Consider the following 26,343-nt stretch of genomic DNA (forward strand, 5'->3'; position numbering starts at 1 on the left):
ACCGCCAGACACCACACTTGCTAGGTGGTAGCCTTTAAATCGGCCGCGGTCCGCTAGTATACGTCGGACCCGCGTGTCGCCACTATCAGTGATTGCAGACCGAGAGCCGCCACACGGCAGGTCTAGAGAGACTTCCTAGCACTCGCCTCAGTTGTACAGCCGACTTTGCTAGCGATGGTTCACTGACAAATTACGCTCTCATTTGCCGAGACGATAGTTGGCATAGCTTTCAGCTACGTCATTTGCTACGACCTAGCAAGGCGCCATTATCAATTGCTATTTATCTTGTGATGCATGTACCGTCAGACCGATGTTCACCAATTATGGATTAAAGTTAAGTATTCCAGAAGCTACGTACTATTTTTGCTACTATAAAGACCTTGTCCTGTTCCAGACCTCACGCCATCCTGCGTGAGCTTAAACGCGTGCCCTTCGGCCTCCCGTCCTAGTGGATTGGCCAGTCCACAAAAGAATCAATCTCACCTCCTTTTTCATCAATTTTTTTTTATTTAAAGCAGAGATGCAGGGGGAGATTTTTTTCAGCTGTAACAAAATTATCTAAGTTTCCAGCTAAGGATAGTATATACCTCCTCCCACTTGGATAGTGTGCATGTGCAAACTGGCTCTGCTAATAGTTATCTGTGGAGCACTGTGTGAGCTACATTATAAATACACTATTTGACCAAAAGTATCTGGACACCAACTAGTGGACATTAATGTGGGGTGTGTACGCTAGTCAAAACTCATACCATATTTTAAAAGAAAATTGTGACAGGAGGTAGAAAAATTATATTCTAAATATATCTATTACTTAACATAGAGTCCTGAGGAGGGAATAAAGTCTCGACAGTTGCTGAACTGCAGATTGAGCCTGTACGATACAGTCAAGATCCAACTGAGCCATCATGCAGATTGCATAACACAGATTTCTCCCTTTCCATGTTTCATAAAGCTTTCTCCACATGATGCCATTGTCAATATGGAAGACTGTACCGAAAATCAGATCCATTACACCAGCATGTCATCTTACAGTGTCTGGTGGAGAGTACTTTTGGTACATTCATCATTTAACGCCTCTCCCTGTTCCTTTTACGAATGTTGAATGGAAAGAATGATTGTCAGTAAACATTCGGATTTAATTCCTTTGATTTTCTCATTGTGATCATTTTGTGAGACACATGTGGGAGGAAGAAATACGTCGCCAAACTACTGCCAGAATGTACTCGCTCAAATAGTTTTCAACAGTAAACCTCTCCGTTAAACAACACCACTCATGTATCGTCTACCACCAGAGTTTGTTTAATGTCTGCATAATGCTCTCGCACAGACTAAACGATTGCTTGTGTGCCGCTGTGTCTCACGCCCTTACGGGGTCACATTAACAGAAGAGGTAGACAAGATCCAATGCAAGATCCGACAGAGAAAATTCCAGAAGACGTTGGGTGATGTGTTTCTTCCTCGCACATACGTCTTGCGGAATGACCATACTGAGCAAACCCGAGGATTTGGAGCTGACACGGAGGGCTACTGAGAATCATTCTTTCCACGCTACATTCGCGAATGGAAGTGGGATGGGAGTTAAATCTTGGATGTACCAGAAGTACTCTCCATTACACACCGTGAGGAGGCATGTTGGTGTTATGCACCTGATTTTCGATACAGTCTCCATATAAAGAATACTCTGGGAAAAGCTTTATGGAGCACGGACCGGGAGAAATCTGCGTTATGCATACTGCATGTTGGTTCAATCAAACCTTGGTTAGCCTAGATGCTCTACCTGATATTTCGTTAACGAGCGAGACTTTGTTAACCTTCAGAACTCTATATAAGTAATGGATTTGCTTATAATGAAATTTCTTTTCTACGACAGTGATGTTCCCCTTTTAAAATATGATGTGCATTAGGACCGGCAGCCACAAACTCAAATATCGTGTGGCCCAACCGACATTTGATCCCACAACCTCTAAACTACCACGTCCCACATAACAATAAATACGGCATGAGTGCTACTCTGAAATAAAGAAACTGACATAGCAGATGACATCTGAAATGCCATGAAGTACTTCTTGAAAAGACCCGGAAAAGATAAAAAAGAAGATGGGCATTACTGAAAACCGAAACTGCCACACTTTTACAGAGAATTTTGATCTTTTACTACTTTTGAGAAGTCCCTGGTCTTCTGAAGATCATCTGCGGGTAGGCATCTCGACAGCTACGATAAATAATTCAAACTCCAACACAAAAATGGATAAGACCTCAAGACTGAAAACAAACTTCACACCTTCAACAGTCTATAATTTTTCCAGATGTCGTGTCGTAGGAACCACACTCCATAACTAACTCAAGTTGTTTCTCCTTGAAAGTGCTTTTCTTGGAAATGTTTTGTAGAGAACAGCGTGGTGGTAAGTTCCTATGGGACCAAACTGCTGCCCGCATCTTGTGGTCGTGCGGTAGCGTTCTCGCTTCCCACGCCCGGGCTCCCGGGTTCGATTCCCGGCGGGGTCAGGGATTTTCTCTGCCTCGTGATGGCTGGGTGTTGTGTGCTGTCCTTAGGTTAGTTAGGTTTAAGTAGTTCTAAGTTCTAGGGGACTTATGACCACAGCAGTTGAGTCCCATAGTGCTCAGAGCCATTTTTTTGAACCAAACTGCTGAGGTCACCGGTCCCTAGGTTTACACACTACTTAATCTATCTTAAATTAACTTAAATTGACCCATGCCGGGGGGAGGACTTGAACGTCCTACGGGGGAAGCCGCGCGAACCGTGACGAGACGCGGCGGAGAGAGAACAGCGTGTCGCGTCCCTTGAAAAGGAAAGTGGAGCCCGTAAAAAGTCCCTTCCATCTCGCAGGAAGACCCGGTCTGCGCGATCGATCGCGTAATTGGACGCCACACGAGGCGCTCACACAAACGAACCAGGGCAGCCAACCGCAGACTGTGCCATGTGCTGGTAAGGAGGCTTTCAGCTGGATAAAAACTGGAATCCTGTTACTAAAATTACACAATCACAGCGGAATCGTCAGCGTCATTCGATACTCAATGACTAGATGATCTTTTATTTTCACCACTGATGGCAGCACGTACAACTCGGCTATGCCGCGCATATCAACACCTGACGCATGCGCTGTAGGATGCCAGTACATTTCGCATGTGCGAGATTCGGCATAAATACCGCGACTGCACCTGGGCTCTTCAGTAGTTGTTAACTCACCTGATGATGGCCGGACGTCTCTGGGGCGAAATATCGTGGCAGAATGTCGACGGGATCCGGCTGCATGCCCGGAAATTATTAGAATGTGAGCCATATGTTTGTGACTATTACAGCGCCATCTATCACAAAGCGAAAAAAGTGGTCCAACTTAAACATTGATATTTCTTTACGTACTACACAAATATGTAATAAAAAAAGGGGGTTTCTGTTTTAGAAAACGCAGTTGATATCCGTTTGACCTACGGCAGCGCCATCTAGCGGGCCAACCATAGCGCCATCTGGTTTCCCCGTTCAAGCTAGACGAGTTTCGTTCTTTGTAGTTTTTTCGTTTGATGCTTATTTCGTGAGATATTTGGCCCGGTCACTATCAATGGACCACCCTGTTTAGTAACTTCCCTGGCGAGCACGATATCCGGACTTGTCTCCCATCGAGCACGTGTGGAATATGATGGGACGAGAAGTGACTCGTGCGACTCATCAACCAAAAACTCTTACAGAACCACACGAAGTAGTCTGGCAGGCGTGACATAACATATCCCAGGACAGTTTCGCCATCTGTACGACCGACCGAATGCCAGAGTCAGCGCCTACATTGATGCCCGTGGAGGCTACACCGCATACAAATATGGGATCGATGTCATGTACCTCAGTAACGCTTTTGCTATTGGTCTGCAAATGTAATCATTTCATGTACTCCATAAGCACTGTTGTAACAATAAATGTTCAGCGAACTGGAACCTGTGAAAGGTTATTCTAATTTTTTTCCAGCAGTGTAAATTAAAAGAGACTTCCAAACAAAGGCAATAAACACGAAGCAAATAATAGTTTTGCTCTAAAGAGCAGAAATATTTTGTTTTACTTTTTATGTAATTATCCACTATACAAAACGGATTAACTTCAACTTTTGAGAGTCTGCTTCAAATTTAAAACAAAAGAAAACTACAAGGTTATTAAAATGAGAGACGAAATAAATTAAGGGCAAACTTGACATTCGTTCAAACCTATATGATCTGTAATTGTGGCGAATAGAAAGCTTCATACAGTATCTTCGAAGCTGTTGCGATTTCTGTAGTAATTACTGACGTTCTTTGCTTACAGAAAACACGCAGAACCCTAGTGGATACGTGAATATCGGTAAACGCAAATATTAAAATACGAGAATTAAGCTGCGAAATATGATTGTGTGGCTTCTGAAGTTTGTATTCAATACATCCAGTCCTGGTAAATGACGTTTCTCAACTCAGTATAATATCGACGTTCCACAAACTATGAACAATAATCTTCCGTGCGGTGTAGTACCGCCGCTTTCCCTGCTGTCAGTGCGATTGCTGAAAAGCATCCAAATTCCGGAACTGTCAATATTTCCCTACATATCCCTGTTATATCTCATGCACGATGGTTGTATGATTACGCTATTAACCACTAAGGAGATGATCAACAAGTAGGCCTGTGTTAGTAGCACAGACGACCATTCTCCCACAGTAGAAGCTGTGATATGCTTTATATGAATCGCGTAACTGATGACTTCGTTGAGGTGTATAAGGATATTATGACGCTATCTCACTGTTTTCATATATGCTTGGAAGCATTAGTCAAGTAACTGGCTGAACCACTTTTTTAATATTTAACTTAATTCTGGTGTTTAACTAAATGGTGTGTTATTTTATATTGGGAGAACGAATGAATTTGCCCGGATCGCAGTTGAATGATCTACAATTTTATTTCATCGATATCGATCTTCAGATACAGCCGCTCACATTAATGAATTACAATAAGCCAGTATATATATATATATATATATATATATATATATATATATATATATATATATATATATATATACACTCCTGGAAATTGAAATAAGAACACCGTGAATTCATTGTCCCAGGAAGGGGAAACTTTATTGACACATTCCTGGGGTCAGATACATCACATGATCACACTGACAGAACCACAGGCACATAGACACAGGCAACAGAACATGCACAATGTCGGCACTAGTACAGTGTATATCCACCTTTCGCAGCAATGCAGGCTGCTATTCTCCCATGGAGACGATCGTAGAGATGCTGGATGTAGTCCTGTGGAACGGCTTGCCATGCCATTTCCACCTGGCGCCTCAGTTGGACCAGCGTTCGTGCTGGACGTGCAGACCGCGTGAGACGACGCTTCATCCAGTCCCAAACATGCTCAATGGGGGACAGATCCGGAGATCTTGCTGGCCAGGGTAGTTGACTTACACCTTCTAGAGCACGTTGGGTGGCACGGGATACATGCGGACGTGCATTGTCCTGTTGGAACAGCAAGTTCCCTTGCCGGTCTAGGAATGGTAGAACGATGGGTTCGATGACGGTTTGGATGTACCGTGCACTATTCAGTGTCCCCTCGACGATCACCAGTGGTGTACGGCCAGTGTAGGAGATCGCTCCCCACACCATGATGCCGGGTGTTGGCCCTGTGTGCCTCGGTCGTATGCAGTCCTGATTGTGGCGCTCACCTGCACGGCGCCAAACACGCATACGACCATCATTGGCACCAAGGCAGAAGCGACTCTCATCGCTGAAGACGACACGTCTCCATACGTCCCTCCATTCACGCCTGTTGCGACACCACTGGAGGCGGGCTGCACGATGTTGGGGCGTGAGCGGAAGACGGCCTAACGGTGTGCGGGACCGTAGCCCAGCTTCATGGAGACGGTTGCGAATGGTCCTCGCCGATACCCCAGGAGCAACAGTGTCCCTAATTTGCTGGGAAGTGGCGGTGCGGTCCCCTACGGCACTGCGTAGGATCCTACGGTCTTGGCGTGCATCCGTGCGTCGCTGCGGTCCGGTCCCAGGTCGACGGGCACGTGCACCTTCCGCCGACCACTGGCGACAACATCGATGTACTGTGGAGACCTCACGCCCCACGTGTTGAGCAATTCGGCGGTACGTCCACGCGGCCTCCCGCATGCCCACTATACGCCCTCGCTCAAAGTCCGTCAACTGCACATACGGTTCACGTCCACGCTGTCGCGGCATGCTACCAGTGTTAAAGACTGCGATGGAGCTCCGTATGCCACGGCAAACTGGCTGACACTGACGGCGGCGGTGCACAAACGCTGCGCAGCTAGCGCCATTCGACGGCCAACACCGCGGTTCCTGGTGTGTCCGCTGTGCCGTGCGTGTGATCATTGCTTGTACAGCCCTCTCGCAGTGTCCGGAGCAAGTATGGTGGGTCTGACACACCGGTGTCAATGTGTTCTTTTTTGCATTACTTTTTGATTATAAGTTAAAAACTTCCTTATGCTGTGCGGTTGAGAGAATAATTAATGCCCTTATATGCAAGTCCAGTCTGTACATAAATTTACAGTTTTATATACTCATAGGAAGCCAACGGGCTTTTCATCGAAATTAAGCGCTGTCGAGCTTGGTTAGCATTTGCATTGGTCACCACTGTTGGGTGCTGTTGGCAGTCAGGCTGCACTCAGCCATTGTGAGGCAAATCGGGTGCCGCTTGCCTGAGAAGCAGCCGTCACCAAAACTGACAACAGACAGTAGAGCTGTGTGCTGACCACATGCGCCGCCGTATTCGCATCTGGTGACGCCTATGGGCTGAGGATGACACGGCGGCCGGTCGATACCGTTAGGCCTTCAAAGCCTCTTCGGACAGTGTTCGTTTGTTTTTATAGTTACATGGAAAAAATTTATATGCAGAGATAGTGTCCAGTTTACATATGTTGAGTATAATCTGGCAGCGTTGGCCATTAGTTTCAACGTTAACGAACGTTTACAATGAGTGTGCGTGTGTGAGCAGCACGTTTCAGTGTCGTCGCGCATTTTGGCGCCAGAAACAGAGTGAAAATCTTATATTTAAAAAGCGTAGCATCTTTTTGTAAGGCTGCAGTGTATAGATTACCGTGGTGGATTCTGGTCATTAAAGTGTTGTGAAATTTCATCAATGGCCACATGTTATACGTTGCGGTTGCGGTTTACAACGTATTCATGTCACATAGGGACACCTTATTTGAGGGATGTTCAGTCCATGACAGGTGAGAATAGATAACAGCGTATACTACATGAACTAGATGGTCGTAACTAAAATTATTTACGTTGTTCACTTGTGAGATATACATGGTGAATAACAGCTACTGAAATCAACCAAGTAATTGACTCAATTCTGTCAGCAATGGAAATTTTACATACTGTTGTACTGAATTTTCTTTTAATTTTCGCCGACAAGTAACAGTTTAATTTGACCACTTGTGTGCTATAAAAAATGAGACAAAATCAAAAATATTTAAATTTTTGTTTTTACAGCAAAACTATTGTTTGAAGCTTTTTTATTCGTATCTTTTTATTTGGAAATCTTTTTTGTTTTCCAAAATCTTTATATTTAATACTTCTTAATGTTACGTTAGCTTCGTTACATTTTTGTTTGTAATGAAAAGACTTACACAAACTGCTCCCAGTATGAAAAAAAATTCGTTTGCACGAAACGGAACAAATGAGAAATATGCAGCTTTGGAATTCTAAGAAAAATGAAGGAATGAAATGTAGTACAGAGAGGAATTCTATACGTGAACGAAGATTCTCCGGAATGCACAGGTACGTAAAACTACGTTACATCGAAAAAAGATGCGTCGAAAAGAGCGTCGTCTGCTTTTTTATCTGTCAGCGTCTTTCATGTTAGACTGCTGCGTTGCGTGTTCACCGACCCAGCTTAGTTCATGAGTGTTGTTCAGATAAGTTACCTGACGAACGATCTTATCAGCTCAATTCAGATCGTGAAAGATTTAAATGCAACTGCCGAAGGAAATTTACGTCGGTAAATCATGGTACGAACCTGTAAAAGCAGAATATTCGAGAACGAAAATCATGGAAAAAGGAATTACCGTTCCAAAAATATGGCTCAAATAACTTATGATGGTGAAGATTTTAAACCACTCGTTCGTGCATTAGTCAATGAGCTTTGTTCTACATGCAAGAAAACTTTGTATTCACACGAGCAGTCCAATACTCGTATTGATAATTTATCTTCTTTAATGCTATCAAATCTATCAGACATATTAAATATTTAATGCCTATTTTCAATACTCGACTGATTTTAGGATTACTTTTTGTAATAATGTGAAAGTAATCTCTGAAAATGCAGAATTATTTCCGTACCATTTAGACCCAGTGTTGTTTATTCCAAAATTATTTCCAACCTTACAGAGATCGAGTCAAGAAATTTGATTTTACGTGTAGCAATTACTCACGAAGCTGCAGTGGTACCGCTGCTTAGGCGTCAGAAAATGGCAATGATACATTAAGAAGGGCCGTTTTGAATACGGCAACGGGAAAACACGGTTCGTCCATGCACTGTGAATGAAAATATTGTTCTGGCATGGCCACTTCTGAACAGAACTCTAGAAACTCTGCAGTAAAGTTAAACAATGAACTTTATTTTCATGAATCAAGAGTGCACCGTGTTCAGAGACACCAACATCTACGAAATCATATGAGCTACATCAACATCTGATAAAAGTAGCCTCCAAGAGTTAGCGGTTTCATCATGCAGTGCCGGCCACTGAACATAAAAGAGACTTAACGAAGTATTTCATTTCGGCACACTGATTTTGTGTACCTTCCTCCTCCTCCTCCTCCTACTCTTCCTCTTCCTTCTCCTCCTCCCACCCCCCTCCCCATCCCCTCCCCCCTCAACATGATCTAATCCCTTAATTACCTCCTAGCTCATTGGAGTCTACACTATGCGATTTTTATCAGTGATGGTACGTAAAAGACAGTAGGCTACGTCGGTTTCATACAGGGCCGAAAATTTTCACGATCTGTGAAACCAGTCTGTGGTGCCTTCTAAATCAACGACCATCTATCTCCTGTTTAGGTAGAAGTATTCGACAAGTCTGATATTTATGTGTCTAGCAGAATGCATATGTAGAGTGCATCTAAAGCTTCTCTCTCGAATAACATTGAAATTTCGCCATTGTCATCAGTTATGTGTTCTTAATTGCGAAAAGTAAACAGCGACAGTGGTTGTTATGGATATTGTGGGTAGCAGATCAGAAAGGGTAAAATACCCAATCCGGATTTGAGGGAATATATACACTACTAGCCATTAAAATTGCTACACCACGAAGATGACGTGCTACAGACGCGAAATTTAGCCGACAGGAAGAAGATGCTGTGATATGCAAATGATTAGCTTTTCAGAGTATTCACACAAGGTTGGCGCCGGTGCCGACACCTACAACGTGCTGACATGAAGAAAGTTTCCAACCGATTTCTCATAGACAAACAGTAGTTGACCGGCGTTGCCTGGTGAAACGTTGTTGTGATGCCTCGTGTAAGGAGGCGAAATGCGTCCCATCACGTTTCTGACTTTGATAAAGGTCGGATTGTAGTCCATCGCGATTGCGGCTTATCGTATCGCGACATTGCTGCTCGCTTTGGTTGAGATCCAATGACTGTTGGCAGAATATGGAATTACTGGGTTCAGGAGGGTAATACGGAACGCCGTGCTGGATCCCAAAGGCCTCGTATCACTAGCAGTCGAGATGACAGGCATCTTATCCGCATGGCTGTAACGGATCGTGCAGCCACGTCTCGATCTCTGAGTCAACAGATGGGGACGTTTACAAGACAACAACCATCTGCACGAACAGTTCAACGACGTTTGCAACAACATGGACTATCAGCTCGGAGACCATGGCTGCGGTTACCCTTGACGCTACATCACAGACAGGAGCGCCTGCGATGGTGTACTCAACGACGAAGCTGGGCGCACGAATGGCAAAACGTCATTTTTTCAGGTGAATCCAGCTTCTGTTTACAGCACCATGATGGTCGCATCCGTGTTTCGCGAGATCGCGGTGAACGCACATTGGAAGCGTGTAATCGTCATCGCCATACTGGCGTATCACCCGGCGTGATGGTATGGGGTGCCATTGGTTACACGTCTCGGTCACCTCTTGTTCGCATTGACGGCAATTAGAACAGTGGACGTTGCATTTCAGATGTGTTACGACCCGTGGCACCCTACATTTCAGCAGGATAATGTACGACCGCATGTTGAAGGTCCTGTACGGGCCTTTCTGGATACAGAAAATGTTCGATTGCTGCCCTGGCCAGCACATTCTCCAGATCTCTCACCAAATGAAAACGTCTGGTCAATGGTGGCCGAGCAACTGGCTCGTCACAATACGCCGGTCACTACTCTTGATGAACTGTGGTATCGTGTTGAAGCTGCATGGGCAGCTGTACCTGTACACGCCATCCAAGCTCTATTTGACTCAATGCCCAGGCGTATCAAGGCCGTTATTACGGCAAGAGGTGGTTCTTCTGGGTACTGATTTCTCACGATCTATGCACCCAAATTCCGTGAAAATGTAATCACATGTCAGTTCTAGTATAATATATTTGTTCAATGAATACCCGTTCATCATCTGCATTTCTTCTTGGTGTAGCAATTTTAATGGCCAGTAATGTATACCCCGGGTGTCCATATTTAAAGTTCCAAAACGCAAATCCACTGTTCAGAATGACGTCACATTTGAGGAGTATATTATTGTCACAGGGGGAAACATCATGAAACAAAAAATAAAGAAAATTTGGCTGATAGAAAACGCTGTAAGCGACACAATTTGCACACCAACGGACACACGGCCCACAACTGTACCTCAGTTTGCGGCCGGGACGCCCTACTTTACTGTATCTCTGAAGCACTGCGTGCTGCTGGTAAAGCTCTTTTACGAGAACGGTGACTGTGACCCAGTACCATTCAGAAGTTCCGGATTTTGAACGGTATGGAAAAAAAAAAACACTTGTTCGATGTCTCCTAAGGGTCTGCAGAAAATCATTCCAAAACTCGGTAGGATAGGCTCTTTTGAAGTGCAGTGAGGCAAAGGTAAGAAAGCAGTTGATCCGACGTCTGTCGAAGATGTGGCGGCTGCACTGCACGAGTGGTCGAGCCAAGCTGTGGTGCAGCAACGTTGGACGTGCATGCGAGCACGGCGCATAATATCGTACGCAACGTTCTGCATTCTTATCAATACAAAACCACCTTTGTTAAGGAGTTGGCTCCCGCTGACGTGCGAGCAAGACAAGCGCTCGCTCTGAAATTTCTTGCTCGCGCGGAGTGGAAAATGAATGGCCATGTGATTTCCTGTGGACAATGAAGCTCATTTCCGAGAATATGTCAATACGGAAAACTGCGGAAAATGGGGTTCGTAAACCCGCACGCACATCAACCGGTACCACTTCATTCATGTACATTTACATCTACGTGATTACTCTGCTATTCACAATAAAGTGCCTGGCAGAAGGTTCAATGAACCACCTTCAAGCTGTCTCACAATCGTTCCACTCTAAAACGGCACGCGGGGAGAACGAGCACTTAAATTTTTCTGTGAGAACCCTGATTTCTCTTATTTTATCGTGATGATCATTTCTCCCTATGCAGGTGGGTGCCAACAGAATGTTTTCGCAATCGGAGGAGAAAACCGGTGCCTGAAATTTCATGAGGAGATCCCGTCGCAATGAGAAACGCCTTTGTTTTAATGATTGCCGCGCGGGATTAGCCGAGCGGTATAGGCCGCTGCAGTCATGGACTATGCGGCTGATCCCGGCGGAGGTTCGTGTCCTCCCTCGGGCATGGGTGCGTGTGTTTGTCCTTAGGATAATTTAGGTTAAGTAGTGTGTAAGCTTAGGGACTGATGACCTTAGCAGTTAAGTCCCATAAGATTTCACACACATTTGATATTTTTTTTTAATGATTGCCACTCCAATTCACGTATCATGTCTGTAACACTATCTCCCCTTTCTCGCGATAATACAGAACCAGCTGCCCTTCTTTGTACTTTTTCGATGTCATCCGTCAGTCCCACCTGACGCGGATCCCACACCGCACAACAATACTCCAGAATAGGGCGGACAAGCGTGGTGTAAGCAGTCTCTTTAGTAGACCTGTTGCACCTTCTAAGTGTTCTGTAAATGAATCGCAGTCGTTCGTTTGCCCTACCCACAATATTATCTATGTGATCGTTCCAATTTAGGTTATTTGTAATTTTAATCCCTAAGTATTTAGCTGCAAAGATGACGCGGATTGACGGCACCATTTATCACAGGGCTGCAATTTTTCGAGGAGACGAGTGCTACAGGTTCTGCTACCTGTACCGTTATTGGTAAATGCACTCAGAGTCTTTTGCGCATTAACGTCATTCTAACCTTTCAACAGCAAGGATGTATGGATGGGATCATTTTTATGCATGATGGGGCTCCTCTGCACATTCTGCAGCCAGTAAAGTAGCTGGTGCACAGCCACTTCGGAAATGTTAAATGCTAGAATTATCAGCCGTGATTTCCCTATAGCCTGGCCGTCCCAATCACTTGACTTTAATCCTTGTGACTTCTGGCACTGGGGTTATGTGAAAGATGTTCTGTAGAGTGCACCACTTACAAATTTGGCTGAACTGAAGTCACGCAGTGAGCAAGGCATTGTGGACGTAACCCCCCGAGACACTCGGATATGTTGTGGAACATGCTGTTTCTCGATTTCAACCTAGGGCAGAAAATAGTGGACACCATATTGAATATGTCTTGCGCCTGTCTCCCGATAATTAGAAATCGATGTCTTTTGCTTTTTATGCGGTTCTGGTCCCAGGACAATTAAAAACTGATGTCATTTTGCTTTTTATGCGGCTTTTCGCCTCAGGACAGATTATTAAAAAACCGATTTTTCCCATCCGATGTGGTACGACCTTCACGTGGTGGATGGGCTTACCTTACTAACAGTGGCACATCTGTCGACTGCCGAACTTGTGCGCTCATGCACATTGAACGGTATGGATGGTGTAAAATGGAACTCAACCATAGCCGTTGTGTGTAGCCGACCACATTCACGTTAAGACGCTTACAGAGCCATCTATGGTTACATTTTCGTTAATTTTTTTTGTTCCATGACGTTTCCCCATGCGTCAATAACATGCTGTTCAAATTTGACGTCATTCTGAGCACTGGCTCTCAACAGAGTTTTGAAACTGTAACTTTAATTATGGACGCCATGCGCACTGAGAGGACGTGGTTCCAGCACAGCGCAATTTCTCTCCCTCCTCTGGGAGAGCTACTGTCCCAAACAGTAGTGCAGCCAGTCCAGAGTGGGGTAGCAACATCAGGAAAGTGTGGTGGCATTTCCGTAGTAACATACTAGTACAGCTGCTGGCTCACATTTGGGAACGCTGCGGTTTCAAATGGGACAGCAGCTTACTATATTTCATATCCGTCTAGTGCTGGCATGTAGCGAGATGCCTTAGGAACTTCGGAAAAAATATTACGAATCATGGGATGGATACGCAGACGACTGTGAGCGATCAAATGATACGGCATGTTTTTATAGGTGGAAAATTACGTTTGTTTTACTAAAATCACATCGAATCTGCATTTTCTCCATTTCAAGAATGTCTCCAGTAACTAATTGCGTTTTCTTATATAACATAGGCATTGTCTTGAAACGCTGCTACACACCTCGGTAATTCTGCTGGTTTGTGCACGATGTATATGTAGAGGGACGTATATCCCTCAGAAAACTTCGCAGAACGTAGAAAACATTGGCGTTTATTATGCCAAAGCCATCTTCAAATGTTCTGTTAAAAACTGTTGTGGGATGTTTCATGTTTCTCATTGTCAGGAGAATAAATGTGCTTTGGTATTGATTTGTTATAATTTTTTCCATAATTGCCACTGTGATAAAATATTTCCAGCGTAAAAAAGAAGCTCTGAAAATCCTAGGTTCACATGAAAACATGGATCTAGTTATGTTCGCGGAACACGTATGTCCCAGCCGGCCGCGGTGGTCTAGCGGTTCTGGCGCTGCAGTCCGGAACCGCGGGACTGCTACGGTCGCAGGTTCGAATCCTGCCTCGGGCATGGGTGTGTGTGATGTCCTTAGGTTAGTTAGGTTTAAGTAGTTCTAAGTTCTAGGGGACTTATGACCTAAGATGTTGAGTCCCATAGTGCTCAGAGCCATTTGAACCGTATGTCCCACTTCACTGATTTTCAAAATCGCCCAGCTTAAAATTTTCTGGTAATAAAAGTGTATTATTTATCACAAAGGGAGACAGTTTTTGGCCTTTTATTTTTCAAATATGTGGAAAATAAATTTTAACCGTAAAAGGGCCAAGACTGTCCTGGTCCCGATACCAGATGCCAAAGAACATGGCAATTTCAAAATAACTAAAAGTATCTCAACTGACTAAACCCATCGTTCGTAAATTACTGTGAATTATTGTTTTAAAAAAGAAAGTTTTCTCTACTTTGTATGGCACTCTTTAGTGGTAATTGAAAAATAAATTTTAATAAAAGGAAATTAGCTGGAATACCTTTAATTAAAAGAAGCAGCCAAGTAAAAAAAGTTTAAATTATCTCACGGCACAGATAAGTTTACCACTAAGAGAGAGAAAATTAATAATTTAAAATATTCTCTGACCTGCTTGATACCTCGCAGTGAACTGACCGCGCACATAGTTTGTTGGCCGTATGCCGATCATTAATATTACGCGTTATGCACAGAAGCGCCGCCCGGAAACTGCGTTCGGCTTAACTGATCTCAAGGACACACTAGTGGCTGTTACAAGTACGAACATTAATGATGTTCGGCAACGGCCAGCAAGCGATATGTCAGCAGTCTCGCAGGTCTCTTAGCTTGAAAATATTTTCCACGTACAACTGTCTGTTACAAAATCATTCGGGAGACCGATCATTAAGAGAGAGCGATCGACAGGAATGGAGACAACAGAGAGCGGGCCTCAGGAGAGAGAGACATCGAGAGAGAGAAGGCAGGCGCCGCTCGTGTTTATATACAAGTAGACAACTGAAGGTAACTTTACTGTCATTCTTCCTCAGTCTCTTCCTGTTCTGGAAGCCTCTTGGGTGGAAAAATGTTCGAGAGACTTCGCTGCGCTCCTTTCCGGAGCGGCTGATCGCATAAAATTTGATTGTTGATGCCACTTGCGGAGAAGCCAGACGTCGCTCGTGTAGACAACTGAAGGCAACTTTGCTGTCATTTTTCCTCAGTGTCTTCGAGTTCTGGAAGCCTCTTGCGTGGAAAAATCTCCGAGAGACTTCGCTTCGCTCCTTTTCGGCGCGGCTGATCGCATAAAATTTGATTGTTGACGCCACTTGCGCTGCCTCTGGTGCATTATTTGCCAATTAAAAAATACAGTTGCTCTCTTTCGGTTAAATTAACATCTGTATGCTCAATGAAATTTAAGAATTAATTACAATTTTACATTATAAGACACTTTAAAGACAATATGCGGAATTAATATGAAAAGACAGCGTTTCTTACGTATACTTATATGGATATGCCGTCTGTTCTTTTGGACATGTCCGAAAGAACTGACACCATTGATGACCTGCAGCCGTCTAGGACGAAATTAGAATTATATATTAAACTTTCAGCTGCTGACGGGCGTTGATATATATGAACGGGGACAGATGAAAATGTGTGCCCCGACCGGGACTCTAATCCGGGATCTCCTGCTTAGAGGGCAGACGCTCTATCCATCTGAGCCACCGAGAGCACAGAGGATAGTGCGACTGCGCACGCCTCCCGCGAGACCCACATTCTCACCTTATATGTCCACACACTACATTCGTAGTGTCCCTACACAACACACTCATTACTCTTGAAAGACGTTCTTCTTCTAGTATATAGTTCTAGCAGTAGCGGTCATGACCTTCCTCTTCTGTGCGGATGCACACATATTACCCAAACTCTTACGGGACTTGGTAAGAATGTCTTCCACGAGTAATGAGTGTGTTTGGTAGGGACACTACAAATGTAGTGTGTGGACATATAAGGTGAAAATGTGGGTCTCGCAGGAGGCGTGCGCGAGATAGTCACTGCAGTCCCACTATCCTCTGTGCCCTCGGTGACTCAGATGTCCGCCGCTCGTGGTCACGTGGTTCCCGGTTCGGTTCCCGGCGGGGTCAGGTATTTTCACCTGCCCCAAGATGACTGGGCGTTGCAAAAGGCGGCACGGTAGCTCAGCGTGTTCGGTCAGAGGGTTAGCTGCCCTCTGTAAATAAAAAAACAAGTCCGCCCTGAACACACACAACGAACAATTACGAACAATATGAAATCAGAAAGAAAAGATGGATAGAGCGTCTGCCACGTAAGCAGGAGATCCCGGGTTCGAGTCCCATACGCAGCTAAAGGTATTAAAAAATGGTTCAAATGGCTCTGAGCATTATGGGACTTAAATTCTCAGGTCATCAGTCCCCTAGAACTTAGAACTACTTAAACCTAACCAACCTAAGGACATCACACACATCCATGCCCGAGGCAGGATTCGAACCTGCGACCGTAGCGGTCGCGCGGTTCCAGACTGTAGCGTCTAGAACCGTTCGGCCACCCCGGCCGGCTGAAGGTATAATATCATTCTAATTTCTTACGTAGGTTTACATAAATTATTTTAGTTTTGGAGCTTAAATTTATTTAGGCATAAAGAGAAACATTTCAGCTGGGAAGAACGGCCGGCCGAAGTGGCCGTGCGGTTAAAGGCGCTGCAGTCTGGAACCGCAAGACCGCTACGGTCGCAGGTTCGAATCCTGCCTCGGGCATGGATGTTTGTGATGTCCTTAGGTTAGTTAGGTTTAACTAGTTCTAAGTTCTAGGGGACTAATGACCTCAGCAGTTGAGTCCCATAGTGCTCAGAGCCATTTGAACCATTTGGGAAGAACGGAAATCAGATAGAGAACAACAAGTCGGATGATCAGTTTGTATTCAAGAGAAAACAGGAAACCAGGACATCTGTTGATAATGATGATAGAGAGAATAGACTATGCGTATTTCATAGACAGAGAGAAAGCATTTGATGAAGTAAAATGGAAGATATTACACTTCTACGTAAAACGTAAGGACGAGAGTAACTTTCGCTTGATGTGTGTCTGCCAAACAACATAGCTCAATGAAATTTGGGCCATACGTGGAAAGAACTGCTAATGTATAGCACAGAGAACAGCTGAAATAATTATGCATTGTGACGAACAAAGCTGTCATTTTCATTCAAAGACAATAATTACGCTGAAGTTGTAACACCATAGCTCTAATGCTGTACGGATTTATTTTGCTTTTGTTTCATTTAATGTTACATCATTGGGCTTCTGTAAATGTGTTTGTTTGAATAGATAACACAAAACTGTATACTCCTTTCTTTGTAAAAACTTTGAGTCATGGTCTGATTCTATGTGATGTAGTATATCTGTCGTTTAAATGCTTCGTCCCATTTGGAGGGAACAAAACTTACTGTATATGATTGTAATTTTGTGTGAATAATTTTTGGTAGAAATGTCAATATGTGCAAATGTTCTGTTTTATTTAATGTATTTGGTTGCTGTTATGTAAACTGCTGATCCTCACTTAGGATTCTTAGTTATTCTCTAAGTAAAAGTTGTTGCGGTTCCCCTCGGGAACGGAACTGTGTAGCGCGCGCAAATTGTGGCTGGCCTATGTAGAAAACGTGGAACTGATAGTCAGTCGGGGACAAGCTACGAGTCGGGGACAAGCTATCAAACTGTGCACTGCCATGTAAAAGATGCGTATTGTGCTAGTTTCGAAAGAGGCTTTTACTGCTACTTTCCAATGCCTCGGATGAATGGATAAAGAGCTGGAATTATTCTGGAATTTGTATCTATCATCGCCACCAAGAAATGACAGAGTCCAGCAATTCTGCCTGCAATTCCACCTACCAACATGCAGTCACCACCACATTGCGCAATCATTGCAACGTAATACTATAATGATGTACAGTGAAGGATCAGCTTAATGGATGTGCTAATGTGCTGAAATATAAGGTAATTTATATCTGAATTTATGTACCTACCTTGACTTTTCTCCTCATCATAACACCTCTCAGGGTCCTCTCCATTTGAACTAAAGTGATTACCGAGTGCCCTTACTGAAAGTACATTAAAACCCAGTTTTCTTATTAATGCCCCCTTTGAACATAGTAAAGAGAAAGTTAAAGTTAATGTGGCAAGAGAGTGAGTTAAAGTTAATGATGCTTGCTGAAATAATTTTCCTTGTAAAACTGCTTATTAATGTGTTGTTGCCAACTTCAAATTAAAATTTCTCAAGACTGAGGCTTATAGAGTTTTGCTTAGTAAATGATCACATTACTGCCTGTTGTTAATCTCAGAAAGTGGGTCAGTATCTTACATTAATGTTAATTTTATGTCTCACGGTAGTAAAAGTGGAAAACTGCATAGTAGGAAATTACATACTCATGTTTGCTAAGTGTTTGTCTATCTTGTGTATTAGAAGTGCATATTATTAGTAATGTTATAAAGACCATTCACTTTATGTAAGCCTGAAAGTAATAGGGTGTTTCGGTATCTCTTACAATTTTGCAAATAGTTTGTGCTGCTCCAGTTGTTAGCTTCAATCTTAAAATATATATGTGTGTCAAAGTTCATTGCACTCGCGTGTGGCCAAGTCTAGGTTGTGTTTGTCCATTATAGTTACTTATACCTACTTTCTTAAACGAGAATGTTAATCATTCTCTTGCCTAGTTAGGCTGGCGACCGTTTTCTTTACACGTTAAACAGTGCAGATAGGCAAAAATCTTGTTTGTTACTGTTTAATTATTTACGTAATTCTGACTTTCATTTCCGATAAGCCACCTCCGTTAGGAATAACACGGTCAACATAACAAAATTCCTCTCAGAGGGTAACACTGCTCTGTTGCTTTATACCATAATTGCTATAACAAAATAGTTTTATTTCAAAACCTGTTTCCGGCTTTAAGGTTATGGTGTAGCGGTAGCAGACAGGGAGTGTTATAAAGTCGCCGTGGTTTATAATCGCCCCTGGACATTACAAAAGGCGGGACACGATTCTTAATAGTGTGCGTGAGTGATCGTCACAGACGGCTATGCATGCTCTGCTACTTGCTTCCACGTCGACCACGAGGTCGATAAGGATTTATTGCAGCAGCGCGGTTGACAAAAGCATGATTGTCGGAGGTGCATGTGGTCATACTGCAACACATTTCCCCAAAGCATCATACGAGTGCTCGATGGATTTTAAGTCGGGGGAAGGAGCAGACCATTCCTCTCGTTGAATATCCTATCGTCCAAGAGCATCTCCACGCACGCTGTAGCATGCGGTCGCACGTTAAGGGTAGAAAAGCAGTACAGTGTCACACTGACGTTGACCGATGAGTATACAGTATTCAAAGATTTGGAGGTCGGTACGCCCATGCAACGTTCTGCCTCCCCACACCACAACACCTGGGCCTCCAAATCACTTGTATTCGACAAAAGTGGACGTACACTAATATGGCGAGAGGCGTAACACGTTATGTACCCACGACCATTGCCCTTTGTGATAACCAGGGACCTGTCATGAGTCGCGGCGACTTCAATGTATCATTTTTTTCGAACAAAAGCGTCATTTTCATTCGCGTCATTGCATATCTCTTACTGTTACTCTATGTACTATATCGTAGTTCTTTCTATGTATGACCCAAGTTCCATCGAGCTATGTTATTGGACAGTGACACATTATACGAAAGTTTCTTTCGTCTTACGTTTTGTACACCACTGTATTTAGAAAATTGAGTAAATATGAATAGACTCGTAAAACAAGATGCTATTATGCGAACTATAATTAATACATATTCGAACTTTGATACTACAATAGAAAGAAACGGGTTAAGTAATCATTGAGAGTATCGAGAGACTAGGTTGCTACATGTCCCAAACATTGATTTCAGTAAGAGGCTTGTGGGCGAAGCCTCGGATAATGTAGGCGGAGTAAAAGAGGAAGGAAAGAGAGTTTAGACTGTATTGTTGAGGGCAGTTCAATAAGTAATGCAACACATTTTTTTTCTGAAACAGGGGTTGTTTTATTCAGCATTGAAATACACCAGGTTATTCACCAATCTTTTAGCTACACAACACTATTTTTCAACGTAATTTCCATTCAATGCTACGGCCTTACGCCACCTTGAAATGAGGGCCTGTATGCCTGCACGGTACCATTCCACTGGTCGATGTCAGAGCCAACGTCGTACTGCATCAATAACTTCTTCATCATCCGCGTAGTGCCTCCCACGGATTGCGTCCTTCATTGGGCCAAACATATGGAAATCCGACGGTGCGAGATCGGGGCTGTAGGGTGCATGAGGAAGGACAGTCCACTGAAGTTTTGTGAGCTCCTCTCTGGTGCGAAGACTTGTGTGAGGTCTTGCGTTGTCATGAAGAAGGAGAAGTTCGTTCTGATTTTTGTGCCTACGAACACGCTGAAGTCGTTTCTTCAATTTCTGAAGAGTAGCACAATACACTTCACAGTTGATCGTTTGACCATGGGGAAGGACATCGAACAGAATAACCCCTTCAGCGTCCCAGAAGACTGTAACCATGACTTTACCGGCTGAGGGTATGGCTTTAAACTTTTTCTTGGTAGGGGAGTGGGTGTGGCGCCACTCCATTGATTGCCGTTTTGTTTCAGGTTCGAAGTGATGAACCCATGTTTCATCGCCTGTAACAATCTTTGACAAGAAATTGTCACCCTCAGCCACATGACGAGCAAGCAATTCCGCACAGATGGTTCTCCTTTGCTCTTTATGGTGTTCGGTTAGACAACGAGGGACCCAGCGGGAACAAACCTTTGAATATCCCAACTGGTGAAGAATTGTGACAGCACTACCAACAGAGATGTCAAGTTGAGCACTGAGTTGTTTGATGGTGATCCGTCGATCATCTCGAACGAGTGTGTTCGCACGCTCCGCCATTGCAGGAGTCACAGCTGTGCACGGCCGGCCCGCACGCGGGAGATCAGACAGTCTTGCTTGACCTTGCGGCGATGATGACACACGCTTTGCCAAACGACTCACCGTGCTTTTGTCCACTGCCAGATCACCGTAGACATTCTGCAAGCGCCTATGAATATCTGAGATGCCCTGGTTTTCCGCCAAAAGAAACTCGATCACTGCCCGTTGTTTGCAACGCACATCCGTTACAGACGCCATTTTAACAGCTCCGTACAGGGCTGCCACCTGTCGGAAGTCAATGAAACTATACGAGACGAAGCGGGAATGTTTGAAAATATTCCACAAGAAATTTCCGGTTTTTTCAACCAAAATTGGCCGAGAAAAAAAATGTGTTGCATTACTTATTGAACTGCCCTCGTATATGCAGACGATTAACCGGAAAGCGAATAGCATCTATAAAAATTGATGCAAGCAGTAGCACAAACGAAAAATTCGAAATGCGTATCGACATACTGAAGATTAAAATAATGGACATAGCAAAGACACTTAGTCCGAAACCTTTAAGATTACAGAGAAAGAAACTTGAACAAGTAAACTCCTTTACTTAGTTTGGAAGCATGCTTAGCAGATAAACTCCTTTACTTAGGAAGCCTGTTTAGTTTGGCAAAACCAATACCAACTGATAGCAGTATAAACCATGTTAAAAATTTTCTTCTAAGTCAATCCATTATGACCACTGTGCACCGGAACGTTGGGTACCACCTGGTGACGTTGCCGGCACGTTACGCGGTAACAAAAGTATGTAAGCGGAGCAGACACAGATGGAGGGTCACCCTAGCGAAGATATGGCTTCAAATGGGGAAATCCATTGAGACAAGCGACTTTGATCAAGGGCAGATTATTATTGCGCAGTGCCTGTGAATTAGTATCTCTAAAACTGCGAAGCTGGTCGAACGTTCACGGGCTACTGTCGTGAGCATCTACGAAAAAAGATAGAAGGACCGTGAAACTACTACTGGCCGATAAACGGTTTGACGTCCACGACTCTTCACAGAACATGGGGTTCGGAGGCTTGCGTGCTCTGTAAAGTAAGATAGATAGCGATCTGCGGCATCTCTGTCGAAAGAGAACAATACTGGTGCAGACCCAAGTGTTTCGGAGCACACCGTCCATCGTACATTGTTGAACATGGAGCTCCGCAGCAGACCACCCACCCCTACGTTTCCACACGTTGACCCGAAGACATTGTCAGTTACAATAAAGGTAGGCACAGGACCGTCGGGATTCGACCGTCGATCGATGAAAACTTGTCAGCTCTTCGGGTGAAGCACATTTATCGTATACTAGGTCGATGGTCGTCATCGAGGTCAACGGTGGCTCGAAACGTGCAGCACGCCACGGACACAGTTTGGTGGGAACAGTATTATGCTTTGGTATTCTGCTGCGCTTGCATGGGCCTTGTAGTAGTTATCGAAGACAGGCTGACAGCTGCGAACCACCTGCATAGCTCATTGCTTGATGTCTTCCCAATGGCAATGTCATCTTTCAGCAGCGTAATTGTCCGTATCTCTGGGCCAGAACCGTGCTGCAGTGGTTTCAGGAGTATTTTAGTGAAATCACGCAGATCTTTCGGCGACTAAATTCGTCGGATGTGCAGTAAATCCTATGGAACCCATCTGGGTCGCTATAGGGCACTATCACCGCGTATGCAAATCAGCGGCCCGTTATTTACCCGAATTACATGACTTGTACGTAGATATTTAATCCACATACCTCAAAAAACCTACTAAGAAACTGTCGGATCCGTGTTACGCAGAATGTGATGTATTTCGTTCCAAAGACGGACAAACAGGCAATTAAGCAGGTGATCGTAATTTTTGGCTCATCAGTGTATTTGTTTCTGAAACTTAAGCATTAAGAAATAAAGAGGGAAAATACACAGAAAGCTTTCAATTCTGTTAGTGAACAGTAATCAAGAAAAGTAAATTTGTTGATAGAGTAAGGATTCAAATGGTTCAAATTTCTCTGAGCACTATGGGACTTAACATCTGAGGTCATCAATCCCATAGAACTTAGAACTACTTAAACCTAACTAACCTAAGGACATCACACACATCCATGCCCGAGGCAAGATTCGAACCTGCGACCGTAGCGGTAGCGCGGTTCTATACTGAAGCGCCTAGAACCGCTCGGCCACCCCGGCCGGCCTAGAGTAAGGAATAACGACAAGTTGGGAAGAGTAAAGAAAATCAGAACTCCCATAAACAGGATACAAATAAGAAAGACAGGTGGGTGGAACATATTCTGAGGTGATTTAAAAAGCAGCTGTTATTCAGTCCACAATAGAAGGGAAAACATGCAGAACTATACGAATTTACAGCATGCTGCAAATTTAAGAAAAGGAACATCTTACCAAAAAGTAGAGAAAACAGCAAGTGATAGAAAATCGTGGTAAACAATGGTTATCTGAGGTCCGGTCTCTTGACAGATTTGTATAAAATAATTAATTTAGAGTGGGTGTTACATTAGCGTATCTACATATTAAAGTCATCATCTTGGATTTTGCCCTGTCACTAAGCTGCTTGCCATTGTTTTACTCTAATGAGATCTGAACAGGTGAAAACGAGTTGTTTACAAAACCTGTGACATCTTCCTTCCTTAATGAAAGCTTCTTTCCTCTAACTAAAACCTGTTTGCAAAAAATGTATATTTCTTCCTGCTGTTTCTCCTCTTCCGCCCACATCATTCCCGCGTATATAAAGCGATGCCATTTCTTTCTGACATTTGCCAACTTCGTTGCTAAGTCTGTCCCTCTTTATTTTTCCAATAAACTGGAAACCGTGGATTTTATTACTCTAATTAAAACGATTGTTGTTCTGAGAGACTTATTCCACTGAAATGTCAAGGTCGCTCACCTCCTGTTTTATTCCCAAAAAGATTGTATATTTCCTGAGGCGAACTATCTTTCTGGCTACAGCGTATAAAATTTACTGGTAATATCTGGTACAGAGATGACTGAAAAAGTAATTACATTCATGTGAGAAATATCGTATGCTGTTTAAAAAGTTGCTTTACCGACTTGGGAGATTACATGTGAATCGACATAACCGTTTGTTCCCACGAATAATCAATAGTGCAAAAAAAAATCAGCACCAAGTCACATCAGAAGCTTGCTCACTTCCAAATATTCATTTCACTTATTCATTAGCCTATTAGATGTATTTGAAGCTGCAAGGCACCGTCACAATATCACACATATATGTAGTTGTATTGCACAATGTGCAATTTGGCAATTTTATAATTACACTACGTTAAATTTGGTTAAACTACCCATACAAAGTTGTTCTGCTCACATATAATGATAATGATAGAAGCTGTGTCCTTCCAGACCCTCACTAACGCTCTTCCTGCAGGTCTCGTGCTTCAGAAGGTGATTATTCAGGTGGTGACCGTGAATACACGGTTGAGGCAGAAACCTCGTTTAGCACATTAGAATGAATAAACAGTGATCTGTGATCCAAAACGACGGAAAGTAGATTAACATGTTAACGGAAACTTGCAATGTAATCTACTTTGGTTCATCAATTAAACTGTAATTATGTTACTGATCTATTTGTGAACAGAATAGGAATTTTGTGTCTAAGATTAACAATCTATGATGTTTATAAGCACATCACACAAAAAATTTATCACTCTAAGGAGACATGCCCTTAACACCGCCTGTAGAGCTGGTAATAGGCTCAAAAGGCCAGGACGAGGACCATCAAGTTACTTCAGGTATGTGATAAAAATCTGTAGCCACTTTTTGACGCTCAGACCCCGCAGAGCTACCAAATAACGGCGATATTGTTTGATACGTTTCATTCGCTTTAACTCGCTTTCACAAATACCGTCAGACATTTGCTATGGGATTAAGAACAGGTAACTTAGTGTGACAGTCGAAAGGCGATAGGGTGTCTGAGTGCAGTCAAACCAGGAACGCATTCATGCAGCTTTGTAAACACGGCTGTTGTTATCTTGGAACTTGGGAGAGAGACACAGCAGCATACTCATCGTGAAGATTTCGAACAAAGGGAAGCACTTCATAGAGAATGTTTAAATAAACATCCTAGTTTATGTTCGCAGTAATCTGAATGAGTGAACCACAACCAAGATGCATCGAACATCCCCAAAACATCACAGAACCATTTCTAGCTACACACTCCACAGACTGTGGGTTAAGCTGCTCATTGGGCCGTTGGTGAAGTATCGTTTGAAAAGAGGTAAAAACGCGACTCGTCGGAACGCGCTACACACTGAAGGCGTGCAGTTTAATGTGCACTGTGAGCAATGGCGTTTTTGAGAGATAGCCGACCAATACGATCGCTCGGAACCTGGTCAACATCGACCCACATCACTGCCAGCAGCAGTTTCTGTTCAGGTCTGATAGCGACTGTCATTAAGAAGGTGTGAAATTCGTCTCCTGTTCACGATGGTTACGATCTTCTCGACCACCGCTCTTTCGCCGTATTACACGGCTGAGAGTTGTACACCATTCCTTATAAAAATCTCTGAGAGTCCACCTTGACATAGCAAGCAATCAGGCAACTCCATTAATAACATGGTCATGGACACGTCCAAACAACAATTAGTGTCTGCAATTCTGTCATGCCTCCGCATTCTGCATCTGCACATGTAGAGGAAAGGAGGGTAAGACCGGAAAGTGTGTTGAAACCTGGTACTGTGTTTCTGATGTAAATATTTATACCCCCTCGTGGAGAGACACAGAACTACAGTCCACTAGTCAAGAAGAAAGAGCGAATATATTGGCGTCTTGTTATTATTCAGTTCATCGCGTATGTGATGGAAAGACTGTTTTACGTGTCAACTGTCCAGTGTTCTTTGTTTTTAAACTACGATCTTTTCATGGTAATTACACTCATAAAACCTCCATTTAGTTAGGAATATTAAATAGTTAGTTTCATACACTAACAAACAATAGGGACTGAGTTCAACAACATGATGTTCTGAAAGCTTTGGATCAAGGTGAGCAGGTAGATGCAGTATTTCTTGATTTCTGAAGCATTTGACCCAGTACCACACCTACGTTTATTGTTAGAGCACGATCATACGAGATGTCAAGTGAAATTTGTGACTGGATTGAAGACATTTTGGTAGGAAGGACGCAGCATGTTATCTTGGATGGAGAGTAATCGTCAGATACAGAAGTAACTTCGGGTATGCCCCATGGAAGTGTCTTGGGACCCCTGCTGTTCATGTTGTATATTAACAACCCTGTAAACAATATTAATAGTAAAACTCAGGCTTTTTCAGATACGCAGTTATCTACACACATCAAAAAAAGTTTTGCATCACCTCGGTTCCGAGAGTTCCGGAACCTGTA

At 43.5% G+C, this 26,343-nt stretch overlaps 1 protein-coding gene across 6 annotated transcripts in view; it reads right to left on the minus strand.

The window, feature by feature from the left end:
• The window catches only part of LOC126252976 (uncharacterized), an 802,035-nt gene that overhangs the window by 427,985 nt on the left and 347,707 nt on the right, over positions 1 to 26,343 (minus strand). The window lies entirely within an intron of this gene.

Source organism: Schistocerca nitens, chromosome 4, assembly GCF_023898315.1.
Source record: "Schistocerca nitens isolate TAMUIC-IGC-003100 chromosome 4, iqSchNite1.1, whole genome shotgun sequence".
NCBI lineage: Eukaryota > Metazoa > Arthropoda > Insecta > Orthoptera > Acrididae > Schistocerca > Schistocerca nitens.